This window comes from Argiope bruennichi, chromosome 10 (genome assembly GCF_947563725.1).
Source record: "Argiope bruennichi chromosome 10, qqArgBrue1.1, whole genome shotgun sequence".
Lineage (NCBI taxonomy): Eukaryota > Metazoa > Arthropoda > Arachnida > Araneae > Araneidae > Argiope > Argiope bruennichi.
Window position 1 is genome coordinate 27643114 of NC_079160.1, and position 15124 is coordinate 27658237.

The 15124-nt window shown below is 29.2% G+C and overlaps 4 non-coding genes across 4 annotated transcripts; all 4 read right to left on the reverse strand.

The window, feature by feature from the left end:
* Positions 1-4944: 4944 nt before the first annotated feature.
* On the reverse strand, positions 4945-5017 carry Trnaa-agc (transfer RNA alanine (anticodon AGC)). The gene has a single exon. It is a non-coding gene; the product is annotated as a tRNA-Ala (tRNA).
* A 209-nt stretch (positions 5018-5226) lies between these two features.
* Positions 5227-5299, reverse strand: Trnaa-agc (transfer RNA alanine (anticodon AGC)). Its single transcript has one exon. It is a non-coding gene; the product is annotated as a tRNA-Ala (tRNA).
* A 68-nt stretch (positions 5300-5367) lies between these two features.
* Trnaa-agc (transfer RNA alanine (anticodon AGC)) lies at positions 5368-5440 on the reverse strand. The gene has a single exon. It is a non-coding gene; the product is annotated as a tRNA-Ala (tRNA).
* A 68-nt stretch (positions 5441-5508) lies between these two features.
* Trnaa-agc (transfer RNA alanine (anticodon AGC)) lies at positions 5509-5581 on the reverse strand. Its single transcript has one exon. It is a non-coding gene; the product is annotated as a tRNA-Ala (tRNA).
* Positions 5582-15124: the final 9543 nt, after the last annotated feature.

Sequence of the window (15124 nt, forward strand, 5' to 3'; positions counted from 1 at the left end):
GAAAAACCAAAATAAAAGTAGAAAAAGAGGACAGAAAAAAAGGTTTAACATACAAATGATTTTTTTTCTTGTTCATATAGATCATAGTATTGCGTTTATTATTTTCGTAATTATTTTATGACTTATTACTTGTGATTATTTTAAACTTGTTGTTAAATTTTTGTGATTTTTTATTTATTTCATTTTTGTGTAAAAATATAGATATACAGTACCACATCTCAAATTTAAAAAAGCAATTACGTTGAGTATTGGTTCCCAAACTGTGGGACGTGATATGATCTTGAATATATATATATCCTTCCTCATTTCACAAAATGTGATGTTGGCTTAAAAACTTCATCAAATCATTTAAATAGATATTTTTTGTAAAATTATATTTCAGAATATATATATGTAAGCCTAATTTTCCAGATGCGAGGCCGAAAAACAGAAATTTTTGAAATTTTAACTTCGATTTATTTCACCATGGGAATCAGAATTTCTACAAGAGAGAAGCGATGATCAAATGATGTCAACATCGCGATCTAGGAGCAAAGTAACATAAAGTTTTTCCATCAGTGATTTTATTATGAGATTCTGATAGGGATTTCTTTGCCATATGTCGGCTTAAGTAAGGGAACCTTAGGTATCTTTTTTAAAAAGATATGCAGGTGCCAAGGGTATTTATCCCTTCGTTTCTAGCGTGGAAACGACAGAATCAACAATTTTGTTAAGCTTGTCTTCGAAATAATTAAATAAAAAAAAAAGTGGGAATTGGATCAGGAAATAAAAGAATATTTTAGAATGAAGTTAACATAAGATAAATTAAAATAAAAATTTGGAATTATTTACGATTTAAATTAAATTATAAAATATAATTGCATATATAACCTTCCACATTTTGTCAGAAATGTGATATTGATTTAAAATCATCATCGAGGCATTCAAGTAAATTATTTTTGCAAAAATATATTTCAGAATATGTATATATATATTTCTTCTTGGAAGTTCTTTTCGTCTCATAATTTTTTTTTCGCTTTTTTTTTTTTTTTTTTTTTTTTTGAAAAGAATTTGAGCTGTTCATCTCTGAAAAAATTCACCGTGTTGAGAATAAAGCGAGGTACTATAGGTTCAATTTTATAAAGTAAGTAGGCAATGTTGAAATGCTTAGAAAATAAAATTGTATAAAATTGCTTTGAATTTGAATACTTTTTTTAAATAAAAATTTTTTTAAGATAAGAATTCTTAAAAAAAAAAAAAAAATTTTTTTTTAATAAGAAGAACTATTGAAACTAATTCTCTCGAAAAAATTCCGTAAATATATATATATTTTTCAGATTATCAGAATTTTCTAAAAACTGCTTACCCAAATAATCAATAAAAAAATATCTGGTGTCGGAAGTTAAAGAATGGAGAAAGGTGCCTTGAATTTTACATCGTCAAAAGACCCTTGGGGGGGGGGAGGGGTAATACAGCTCTTAATTGTAGTATTTGTATTCTTATAATTATATTCGGCATTACATCTTTTCATATAAGGCAGCTCATAATATTGGATATTATATAAATCACATGTCAACGAATGAGTCAACAGACTAGCCATACTCAGTACGAATGAAGGAACCACAGATTTCATCTAATGATATGCTGGTTAAACTGATTTAAATGCACTCAAACCAAGGAAATGTATTTTTAGTTCTTACCGGAAAGGACCTGTCAGCAGATCATTTGCAAAGAAATTTGTGAGAGGAAGACATCTCACCTTATCTCAGATAAGCGCATCTTCTCTCCAAACGCCCCCAATAACTATGAGACGCCTGTCGCCAGCTGTCACCAGCGAGCTCGCAAAAGCACCTAAGAGGTCGCTGACTTTCCTAGGGGTCGGGACTCACAAAGATTTCTTACATAACGAAAATAAATAAATAGAACACTAGGACTTGCTCTGTATTTAGCTATGTCTGTATCGTGTATTAGTATCATATCTGCGTTATGAAATAAATATGAGGCAAAAGATCTAAGCTGTTTTTACTGAGACTTTTGAAGAGAAAGTAACTTCTTTGGACACCACAACATTAAAATATTTGTCACAAGAGTTAATGAAGAACTGCTGAATTTTTTAACAGGTAACTGGTTTCAAGTCCATTTTAATAGACTAAGAATATCATTAAGTTATAGTTATCTTATTTGCTCTGCACTTTCTCCTTGGGAACTTATAGTGAGAAAACAGTTGCATAGTTGCTGGTATTGAACTCATGAATGCAAACCGAAATTAACCCATTAGCTGCCACCATTTCCATTTGGGGATTTTGGAAATTTACGCACACCATTCGGCGCCAACAATATATTCGGTACACTTGACAGTTTAGTTTCATTTTATATATATATATCAGTCAATATATATATATATATATATATATATATATATATATATATATATATATATATATATATATATATATATATATATATCAGCAATATCAGTCAGCAGCTGCATAGTTGCTTGTATTGGACTCATGCATACATTGGAATATATTTGGAATATATTGGAATATATTTTGGAATTTTACGTATACCAATCGGCGCCAACAACATATTCGGTACACTTGACAGTTTAGTTTCATTATATATATATATATATATATCAGTCAATATAAATATCAGCAATATGCAGTCAACAGCTGCATAGTTATTGGTGTTTTAGTCTCATGAATACAAACCGAAATTAACCCATTAGCTGCCACCATCTCCATTTGGGGATTTTGGAATTTTGCGTACAACATTCGGCGCCAACAATATATTCGGTATACTTGACAGTTTAGTTTCATTTTATATATATCAGTCAATATATATATATCAGCAATATGCAGTCAGCAGCTGCATAGGTGCTTGTATTGGACTCATGCATACAAATCGAAATCAACCCATTAGCTACCACCATCTCCATTTGGGGATTTTGGAATTTTACGTACACCATTCGGCACCAACAATATATTCAGTACACTTGACAGTTTAGTTTCATTTTATATATATCAGTCAATATATATATATCAGCAATATGTAGTCAGCAGCTGCATAGTTACTTCTATTGGACTCATGCATACAAATCGAAATCAACCCATTAGCTACCACCATCTCCATTTGGGGATTTTGGAATTTTACGTACACCATTCGGCGCCAACAATATATTCAGTACACTTGACAGTTTAGTTTCATTTTATATATATCAGTCAATATATATATATCAGCAATATGCAGTCAGCAGCTGCATAGTTACTTCTATTGGACTCATGCATACAAATCGAAATCAACCCATTAGCTACCACCATCTCCATTTGGGGATTTTGGAATTTTACGTACACCATTCGGCGCCAACAATATATTCAGTACACTTGACAGTTTAGTTTCATTTTATATATATCAGTCAATATATATATATCAGCAATATGCAGTCAGCAGCTGCATAGTTACTTCTATTGGACTCATGCATACAAATCGAAATCAACCCATTAGCTACCACCATCTCCATTTGGGGATTTTGGAATTTTACGTACACCATTCGGCGCCAACAATATATTCAGTACACTTGACAGTTTAGTTTCATTTTATATATATCAGTCAATACTGTATATAGCAAAAAGTGTGCATTCTGTGCTTCGTTTCTTCACAAGTAAACAAATTCGAAATTTGTTTGTAAATTGAACGGAACTGAATTGTCGTATTTAAAGTATTATATTTTTGTTTTTGTTCTTATATTATAATGAAATACCGCACATAAATATGTAATTTGGAGGTTATAATAATGATCTGTTACTTATACAGTCTTCTGTTTTTTTTAAGTGATTTTAATGGAGATTTTATGGCGACACTCTTTTCCAAAAATATTAAATATTTTCAAAACAAAACATAATCTGAATATAATTATACTATTACATATTTTTATGTATATATCTATAACTTATCCGTCCAAAAAATTTTTTTAAAAAAATGCATCAAACAGGTGAATAGAAAATAGGTGGCCGAGTAGAAAAACCAATCAAATCAGATATCAATTTTTTTAAATTCAATATTCTTAATCTCTGAAACAATTGTTTTCATAAAACTGTTTCACCTTTGTTCTGCGTTCATTATTTGATAAATATAACATTAATAATTATATTTTCATAATTTACGCTTTACTGCAATTTACATCTTCAACGCTGCATTTGTAATTATAAATTTTAATAAAAATTTTTTACAAATAACCTAATAAAGTAAATTCGAATGCATGTTTTTTAATTATTAAATCTAATGTAATATAATTATTTTTCCATATATTCTGTAGTTCTTGAGTTACAGAATAAACAATTTGTTCTTTTAAAAAGCTTTTACCGTTGTTTAATAATTTATGAGAAAGTGGAGGGGGGGGTGGAAATTCCCCGTTATTTATAAGTTAAACCCCATATTTAAAAATTACATAATTGCAGACTGTTTCTTAGTTCATTCTCTCAATAGTATATTTCTTATGTTATCATAACGATTTTTATAAAATCATTTGATAAAATTCTAAACTAGAAGGTCTTCGATTTATATACCTTTAATATGAAAAAAAAAAATTAAAAAAAAAACATTTTTTTCAACAATTTCGCATATTTTTGTTTAAAAAGTCTTTTTAAAATCTATTTTATTCAAAAATATAAAAATATAATTATTTTTCTTTAATATTTTTTTAAAAAAATTCTTTTTGAACATAATAATGATTAAGTTACAACTTCTTTAAAAAGAATATCCATTGATGTCTAAATTTTATACAGGAAAATGAAGTACAGCCCGAAGTAAAAAGTTCAAAACTGGAGGCGCCGGGTATCGATCCCGGTACCTCTCGCATACTAAGCGAGCGCTCTACAATCTGAGCTACGCCCCCTGCTGCCAGGCCTTTGTAACTTATTATTTTCTTGCAAGAGATTGACACCGGCTTTAAAAGAGCAAAAATGGAGGCGCCGGGTATCGATCCCGGTACCTCTCGCATGCTAAGCGAGCGCTCTACCATCTGAGCTACGCCCCCTGCTGTCAGTCATTTGTAGCTTACTATTTTCTTGCCAGAGATTAACACTGTCTATAAAATAGCAAAACTGGAGGCGCCGGGTATCGATCCCGGTACCTCTCGCATGCTAAGCGAGCGCTCTACCATCTGAGCTACGCCCCATGCTGCCAGGAAATTGTAACTTATTATTTTCTTGCAAGAGATTGACACCGGCTTTAAAAGAGCAAAAATAGAGGCGCCGGGTATCGATCCCGGTACCTCTCGCATGCTAAGCGAGCGCTCTACCATCTGAGCTACGCCCCCCACTGTCAGTCATTTGTAGCTTACTATTTTCTTGCCAGAGATTAACACTGTCTATAAAATAGCAAAACTGGAGGCGCCGGGTATCGATCCCGGTACCTCTCGCATGCTAAGCGAGCGCTCTACCACCTGAGCTACGCCCCCTGCTGTCAGTCATTTGTAGCTTATTATTTTCTTGCAAGAGATTAACACCGTCTATAAAATAGCAAAAATGGAGGCGCCGGGTATCGATCCCGGTACCTCTCGCATGCTAAGCGAGCGCTCTACCATCTGAGCTACGCCCCCTTCGACACCGCGGTTCTAATTTAACACGTCAAAGCCAGCGCCATTAATCCAGTGACCTATTTAGCAGCACGAAACCAGATAACTCTACCAAAGGCACTGGCGAATAAGTAGCGACAGGATTACAATGGAGCGCTCTTGTGTGTTTTCTTAGAAGTAGATTTAGCGCAGTTTTTGCTCCCAACGTATAAAAAAGAAAGTGTGTTTTTGCTAATCTTAAAATTTTGAACGGTCACAAAATGAAGCTCGTTGTTTATATTAGTTTCAGAGATTTTTGTAGAATAATAAAATGTAATTTTTTTGAAATGTTTGAAAATTGAAATTTTGAAAGAAATTTTTATTCAAATTGGATATTTCAAGGTCCTATACATTTTTCAAACATTGGAGGGTAAACATTAATAATTTCATTTCGAGGATGGAGAAAGAAAAAAAAAAGAAAGGGGGGAGGGGAGGACGAAAAATTTGTTCTTGCATGTTATTTACAATGTTAAGCTATTGGTGACCATTGGGGGGGGGCTATGAAAAGAATCATATCATGCCTCTGACGTCACTTATTTTTACTGCGCCACTGATACAATGAATAGTTATTTCAATAAATAATAAACATAAACGTGTCTTCTCCAAACAAAAAAAGGCATTTATAATTGCATATGCAATATATTCTATGTAATGTGCGCAAAATAGTGATTCACGATTTTAACAAAACCTCTATATTTACGAAACGAACTTCTATATTTAATTATGATACGTGTTTTTTTTTTTTTTTTGGAAAGAATTTTTCATTTGTAATCATCTGCATATAAAATACTAATCTGGCACAAGGCTAAAGGTATCATCGTATCATCACCAAGTCCAAACGCATAACAAAATAATAAATTAATAATTTTAAATAGCTTAAAGCCTTTCTTTTCTTAAAGTTGTTTTGAACGCGTTTATTTAACCTGATTTTTTTTTTTTTTTTCCATGTCAGTAAGTATTTCATTTTGTGGTCGACTTTAAACGCGTTTTTTGTTGTACTAGTTTCCACATTTTTTACATTTAAAAATTTTTAGTGACAATACACTATTTTACTATTTTCAGATTTTAATTGTTAATTTGTTTAGTTATTTTTTTAGTTTAATTAAGTTTAGCTCAGTTTAATTAAATTTTGATATTAAACGAATGGAACCATCTGATCTTGAATTTAAGGAAAATAATAATAATAATAATAATACTTTTAAGAATTCATTTTATTTCTAACTAATCCCTTTTGACTGCCAACTGGTTAGCCGGTATCAGTTATTGATGCTAAAATATTCAATTAAATACTTTATGTAATTGCTCTTAATAATTTCCTCAGCAAAATGTTTGGAATTTTAAATTTTAATCGACATATACTATTACAATTTTATTATACTGTTTAGAAGCCTTACACAGTTTTATTCACCGTACTAAATTTTATTAATATTTTTTTATCTGTATTTTTTTACATCCAATTTCTGCTTTCCATTTTGTATCATCTATAATTTTTTTTAATATTTACTAAAAATGAAAATTTATCACAAAAAATATAATAATATCTGTGAATTTAAGGTAAAAACTTCGAATAATACTGACATCAAATCAATGAACTCCTATTCAGATTTACTTAAAACTTCCACTGAGATTCTTGACATCGTTGAAACATTTTTCTCTAACAATTTGAACAAGAATGCACTTACAAACAAACTCGTATCTGTCACATGAAACCATAGCATCACCAATCCTCCACCCCCGACAATTAAATCGCTCGACACCTTGGCTGTTTATCTACGTGACTCCTTTTATATTTTATCTTTAAAAAAACCCGACAGTTAATATTGCTGGCAGAAACCGCAGTCGCTTCCAACAACCCCGGGAGTCTGCCCGAACATGCGTCCACACGTCAACGGCAGCGTGTTTTCGGGGTCAGGGATGTTTCCGCCGCTGATAAAACTCGTTGTTTACCCCGGTTGAAAGAGTTGCGGCTTTTCCTTTTCATCTGGGGTTGCTGCACTGCTTGTTTTGCAGACGATTTCACGTGGATTATTGGCAGATGAAGTAATCACACTATCAGTCATATCGTTTGGTATGGACAGAGTTGTTAGATCTAGTTGAACTTTTTGTTACCATTTTTCACTCTTTCAAATATGAAATATACAAATAGTATTATAAGATAATAGGCAAAAAAATATAAAGCAAGAGATTTATATCAATATCCACGTTTCAGACTTTCTTGAGTCCGAAGAACAAATTTTTGGGATTATATCTGACTTTGGAAGCTGACTTAGAAGCTTTGGGAGATGTATAAAATTTGACATGTAATCTTAACACCAAAGATGTAGATTTCGGTCAAATTTTGAATGAAATCCATTCCCAGAAATGTCTGACTGAATACAATTGAATATAATAAATACTAAATATAAAAATCTAGATGAATATAATTTGGTGCATAGAATTATCATCTAAAGTATAGATTTGTATCAATTTTTGAAGCAAATCCTGCAAGAAGACCATCCATCGTTTTCTACATTTGTGTCAATGTGAAAGCGATAACTCAAAAACGCAGACTTGGATAAATGAAATTTAGAAAACAGTTTAATGTTAGAAATTTCGCAAATTTTAAATGAAGTCTGTCAAGGAGTGGATGTTTACCGGTCTGTAATTTTACATGCATGTAAAAACGATGAATCAAAAAGGTAACGACGTGGATAAATGAAATTGAACACACATTTTTTAGCATTTAAATTAGTAATTGTATCAAATGTTGAATCAAATCTATCAAAGTGTTAACCGTTTACTAAAATCACATCTTCTAGAGAAATAATGAACAGATAATGCATTATCAGTTGGAAAACATATAAAAAAATAAATCACTTGTTTCTAAGAATTAAAATTATAAAATATTTTTAAGAAAAGGCTTTAGATTCACAATAGGGTGAATTTTTAGGAACTAGATGAATTTAAGTGATGTAGCAGTTACATGATTAAAGTAACTACTCGTGTCATTTGACATGTAAGAGTACATTGTCTTGGGCTGTGTTGTGACTACGTCTTCCTCTCCCGTCTTACATCAAAAATTACAAAGGATTCTAAAAATAAACTGGCGCGACATCTTTGATATGTAATCAATAATGAATTCTTTCGAGCACTAAGCATAGACATGAATGAAAGAAGTGTTATAAACAAAATGAAATTTGATTCAAATTTTTCTGATACAATTTTTGTTACTAAAAGTATTATTTACGTAGCATTTCGAACTTAATATCCATTTATGTCAGTTTAATAAATAAATATTTGGCATTCCGACAGAAAAAAACAACACTTTTACTGGAAATTCAAGTGTCCTTGTTTTAAAGAATTCCCTACCGAAGACATCTGAACTAAAAAAAAAATTATTTATAAACTCTATATAACTATTTATAAACTAAACTTTTTTATTTTAAACCTGGGAAGTTTTGATGTTATTTATAGCCAAAAATAAAGTTATTATAGAAAAATCCATTCCTTCATAGTTAAAAATTTATAAAATGTGCATATAGATTTGTAATAAAATACATAATAAAACAGATATATAGTGTTGACTCAAATCGTGCCGAGTAGCTCATTTCTAAAATATGATTATTAGGATCGGAAGAAAGTATAAAAATTTAAATTTAATAATTTTTATAGCAGGATATTTATTCATAAAACAACATAAAATAATTCTTTACGTTACTTAAATCATTTGTCCAATTGGAAGTACGTACATACCCATCTTTAATGATTTAGAAACTAACTTTTGTTCCACAATTAGAAAGGACACCCTGTATATGCACATTCGTTCCTATTTTAATATTAGTAAGCCAAATATGAATTTCCAACTCTCCAATTTTCAAGAATTTAACTACAAATAGCTTAGAATCATATTGCATTTTAATAACCCAATTCGTCATTTCGATATCATAATAATTGCATTAGAATATATATATTGTTGCATTCGCTTCATTCATCAAGATAATTTTTAATATGTTACCATCGAATTATATTAAAAATAATCCTTATCAAAGAAGAATACATAAAAGTATGGTTAAAAGTAAAATGGACGGTACTTTATAATTTTTGAAATTTAAGGATTCATATTGCAATCAAAATTTGAGCTAACATACTGTCAGGAATTCTTTTTAATTTGATCAAAATATGAAACAAGTTTTAAAGTCACTTTTATATAAATAATTACCAAAATCCACAATTGAACTAGCCTTAAAATTATTTCAACATGATAGTGATAAATATTTATAATTAATTGATTGCGTAAATGACCGTTATATTTACCTAGGTTAGAATACTTGTTATTTGTACATAAAAGGAATATGAATAATTAAATCACTGATACAAGACACAATCCCTTTTTCTTTTTATGTACTGTGATAGGGCTGAATTCGGAGATTGTCTGAAAGAATTCGGAGATCTACTTGACCTGTTTTTGAATATGCTTTGACATGTGACCATTACAGTTTAGGAATTAAAAAAAAAAAAAAAAGATCTCTGCCCTTTTATTTACTACAGTTTACAATGCAATTCTTTTTTAACTAGGCGGCTATCTATTGACCATTTTATCTGCAGATTTACAATACCTTCTTTGAACCTCCCTTCAAACTTAGTTACTTTCCCTTTGGTCATTTAAAGCAGAGATTGGTAAAGTCTTTTCTATTCATACGAGGCGGTTACACAGTGGTCATTTTATTGCCCCACCCGTAGCGTAATAGCTCCCCTCCTTTCCGAAGAGTGAACAGGATCAAAAAGACTCACAAATTACCTGAATCCCCCGTAGTAATGAACAGTGGCAAAAAGTAGTCAAGCGTCTATTGAAAGCAAACGTTTCACTGTGTATTACTGACAAGACAATAAAATGGGCAAATTGCCGAGTATGAAGAAGCTTTAACAAAAGGATTCTCACCAGCCTGTTTGGTTACAGTTATACAACCCTCTACACGTCTCAGAATAAACTTGAACGATGACTTTAGGTCATGGTACCGAACTGAATTGCTGAAGTGCCAGCGGCTTGATTAATGCTCATACCTCGATAAAGTCCAATGGGAGATATCTTAAATCCATTTATGGGTCTTGGACAGATAATTACAAGGTGGATCTCGCACCGAAAATGATGACATAATAGCTGCACCTCACACATGGTTTGGGTACATTACTGAAAAGGCTATGTGGTAAAACATTTTTGTGAATTTTCTTTTTTCGAAAATACGAGTCCTAAATATCATTCCAAGAATTTTTTTGTTTCTCCCAAGGACACTTAGTGATAACAATTTGGAAACTGTCTTTACCGACAATGAAGATATATATATATATATATATGTTGTTTATGACTTAGAATTATGTTTAGAATATGTTGTTTATGACTTAGAATTATGTTTAGAATATGTTGTTTATGATTTAGAATTATGTTTAGAATATGTTGTTTATGACTTAGAATTATGTTTAGAATATGTTGTTTATGACTTAGAATTATGTTTAGAATATGTTGTTTATGACTTAGAATTATGTTTAGAATATGTTGTTTATGATTTAGAATTATGTTTAGAATATGTTGTTTATGACTTAGAATTATGTTTAGAATATGTTGTTTATGACTTAGAATTATGTTTAGAATATGTTGTTTATGATTTAGAATTATGTTTAGAATATGTTGTTTATGACTTAGAATTATGTTTAGAATATGTTGTTTATGATTTAGAATTATGTTTAGAATATGTTGTTTATGACTTAGAATTATGTTTAGAATATGTTGTTTATGACTTAGAATTATGTTTAGAATATGTTGTTTATGACTTAGAATTATGTTTAGAATATGTTGTTTATGATTTAGAATTATGTTTAGAATATGTTGTTTATGACTTAGAATTATGTTTAGAATATGTTGTTTATGACTTAGAATTATGTTTAGAATATGTTGTTTATGACTTAGAATTATGTTTAGAATATGTTGTTTATGATTTAGAATTATGTTTAGAATATGTTGTTTATGACTTAGAATTATGTTTAGAATATGTTGTTTATGACTTAGAATTATGTTTAGAATATGTTGTTTATGACTTAGAATTATGTTTAGAATATGTTGTTTATGATTTAGAATTATGTTTAGAATATGTTGTTTATGATTTAGAATTATGTTTAGAATATGTTGTTTATGACTTAGAATTAGAAGACCATTTGACTTAGAATTACAAATTTTGAGTCATATATAATTTGGAGGGATGTGCAATTCGAGGATATTTTTTAAAATGCTAATTATAATTTCCATTAATTATAAATTAAACTAATTTCTGGCATTTTCCCGTGATAATTTCTTAAAATATTATAGCATAAAAAAGGTTTTTATCATTTTAAAATTAATAAAAAGATAATCAATATTCAATCAATAGTAAAATGTCTTCATCTTAAAATTCGCACACACACATTTTTTTTATGATATAAAATTTTTGTTGTATAATTTTTGCAGTATATTTCGTTATTGAAGTGAAATTCAAATAGTTTTCATTGCTACTACTAATATTTCGTCCTGACATTTTTTTTCCATTGATAATGATCAATATAAGAAGTTTCAGCTTATTTTTCTATATTGATTAGGTTAGGTATAAGCCATGCATTTGGTAAAATTTTGAATTCTTTTGTATATAATTTATAGTTTAACTTCAGATTAAAACAGCGGTCAAAACTTATTGAAATGTGCCATTTTTAAACATTGCTTTTCTTTTCTCGGCCATTTTGAATGTACAGCTTTCCTTTCCTTACTTTTGTGATATATTTGGTTATATAAAGAAACAAACAGAAAATTTTTAATCTGAAATTCCGCCTAATTCGAAAATTCTTTTATTTCAAGTTGGCCGGAATACAGCCAATATAGAAATGAAATACGAAGCAAATAAAAATGACAGAATGGAAAAATTAATATAATTAACGATTCCGGTACGAAATACAAAATTCTTTTTGCATTCTCAGCTTGCAATTTTAAAAAATTAAATAGTTTTTTTTTTATAAATATTTTATGAATTAAAAAATGGCTGTTTTGACCCAATTCTTTTAAAATGTTTGTAAAATAAGTTGGGATTTCTGAATGGATGCAAGCTATTTATCCTGAACGAATTGTTATATAAATTCTCATTATAACTTTCTAAATAAAAATAAATTTTAAAAATATTTTTATTTTGTCTTTTTTCTGGTTTGACGTAAAATACTATGGTTAATTTTTTTTTTTTTTTTTTTTTTGCTATAGACTTATTTTATTTTATATAATCTTCAGTCATATTCAATATATTTCTTTTTGTTGTTATTTAATAAGATAATACTTTAAGCTCTTTGTTTCTTATCGATGTTGTTCTTGTGTCGATTTAGGTAAGGGAAATTTAGATATCTTTTAAAAGAAATTGGGTAGCTAGTTTTTTATCCCTTCACTCGGAACGTGTGAAAGTGCAGATTTAAGCATTTTTACAAAGCTTCAGCAGCATTAATTAAATAGAAAAGGTGGAATTGGATCAGGAAATAAGAGAACATTTTAGAATGAAGTTAGTCGAGGTTAAATTAAAATGGCAAATTAGGAAATTAATTGATCTAATTTAGATTTAGAGATATCATTACATACACACTCGCGCATGCGCGCATATATATATATATATATATATATATATATATACATGTAACGATTTGAATCATATTTTATATTTAGATAAGGTTTTGCTTATTAAGTTTATCTGCATAGGTTATCAAGCAGAATTTCCTGAAAAAACGAAATATTTCAAAAAACAAAAACAAAAAAACAACATTATTTTAACATTTTTTATAACTAAATATTAGAGCCTTTTCTATCTGCTCTCATGCTGATAAAGTCATATAACGCCATTTCGGGCCCGATTTCACCAATTGTAAAACTTTGTGTAAGTTCAAAAACATAAGTAATGATGGATGAACTGCAAAATGAATACAGTAATATAGCAGATTGTTTCGAATAGCATGTTAAATTAAGTGCATTCATTTTTTTTAATTAAATGACCAGTTCCTACGTAGGTAAGATTGAAAAATATTCATATGTAATTAGTATGTGATTACATACTAATATCTAAATATTTTCTCCCCCCCCCCAAAAAAAAAAAAATCACAATTTTATTGGAAAAAAAAGAAAGAAAAAAAAAAAAAAAACTGGCGAGCGAAGTTTGGTTTTTTAGATATTTACATTTAAGATTACAATTAAGTACGAAATTCTTGAAACATAACAATTATTTTAGTATAGAGATTTCTTATATCAATTAATAAATATTTATTTTGTCCCAAATTGTAAATAGAATAAATATATTAAGCCCATTTACAGCATTCGCTTGGGAATAACTCTCTTAAGGTAATAGACATATTGGATATTTATTTATTATTATTTACATCAGCGCGTTGCTATGGCTGGCGACCTTGAATTTTCCAGTGTCACAAGGTCTGTCAAATATTTTTCTGAATTTTGATCGAACACACCCTCCCGCAATTTTATCAGCCAGATTTTTCTGTTTGGAATTTGAGGGTTGCCAGAGTTCTAAATGCGCAGTAGTTTCAATAATTCAGTTTGCGTCCATTTTAATATCACTACTACTAATCATTGTATCTTTTGCCAGCAGCGGTGCCTTTGATGATGGATATTCTTTCGTCTATTTATAACTTTTTGTAATCGTTATAGTAACCTTACACTATGCAGTATAGGGTTATTTGTATTAATTATTATTATTAACTGTATTTACATTATTATTATTATTTTAATGAAATTTAAATTTGAATGATTAATTATTAAAATTAATCTTTTAAGAAGAAATCTTAATGTAACAATTCATGTTTTAATTTACTAAATTTTCAATTATAAAATTGAGTTCCCAATCAGTCCTTTATCATTTTGTATTCCTTACATATGAATTTAGATAATTTCTGATTAAAAAAAAAGAAAAAGTCCAATAGTGTAAGTTTAATATTAGAAATTCTAATAGCACGGTGTAATTTGTTTAACATTAGAAATACTAGTGGCATGATGTAACTTTACGTAACCTAGTGCCAAATGTAATATCGTCGACTTAGTTTCAAAACCTCGTAAATCTGAATTCTTATAAAAATGCGATTTATTTGGATTTTAACAGAAAAAATAAATCTAGAAATAATATGTTAAAACTTTCGTAAATCAGTTAAGCGAATCAGCGCCCCAGTAGACATTTTTAAAATCTAAATTAGTGCTTTTAGTGCTTATACATAGTAAACAGTTTATTAATGTCTTCTGAAAATTTCCATTTTTTTAAAAAAAACTATTAGGATTTTTAAATCAAGCCGACGATATAATATTTTAGTAAACTGAAATTTTTTAAAATTGAAATACAAAGGAGCCTATGAAATTATTAATTTTTTTTTCTTGCAGCGTAGTATAACGTTAAACGTAATATAATTCCATTTTAGTTTAAAAATTTTCATATTTTAAAATTGAAATGGTAAATACGTATAGTAAAACTTATTTTCGAAGTTAAATGGTGAAAAATC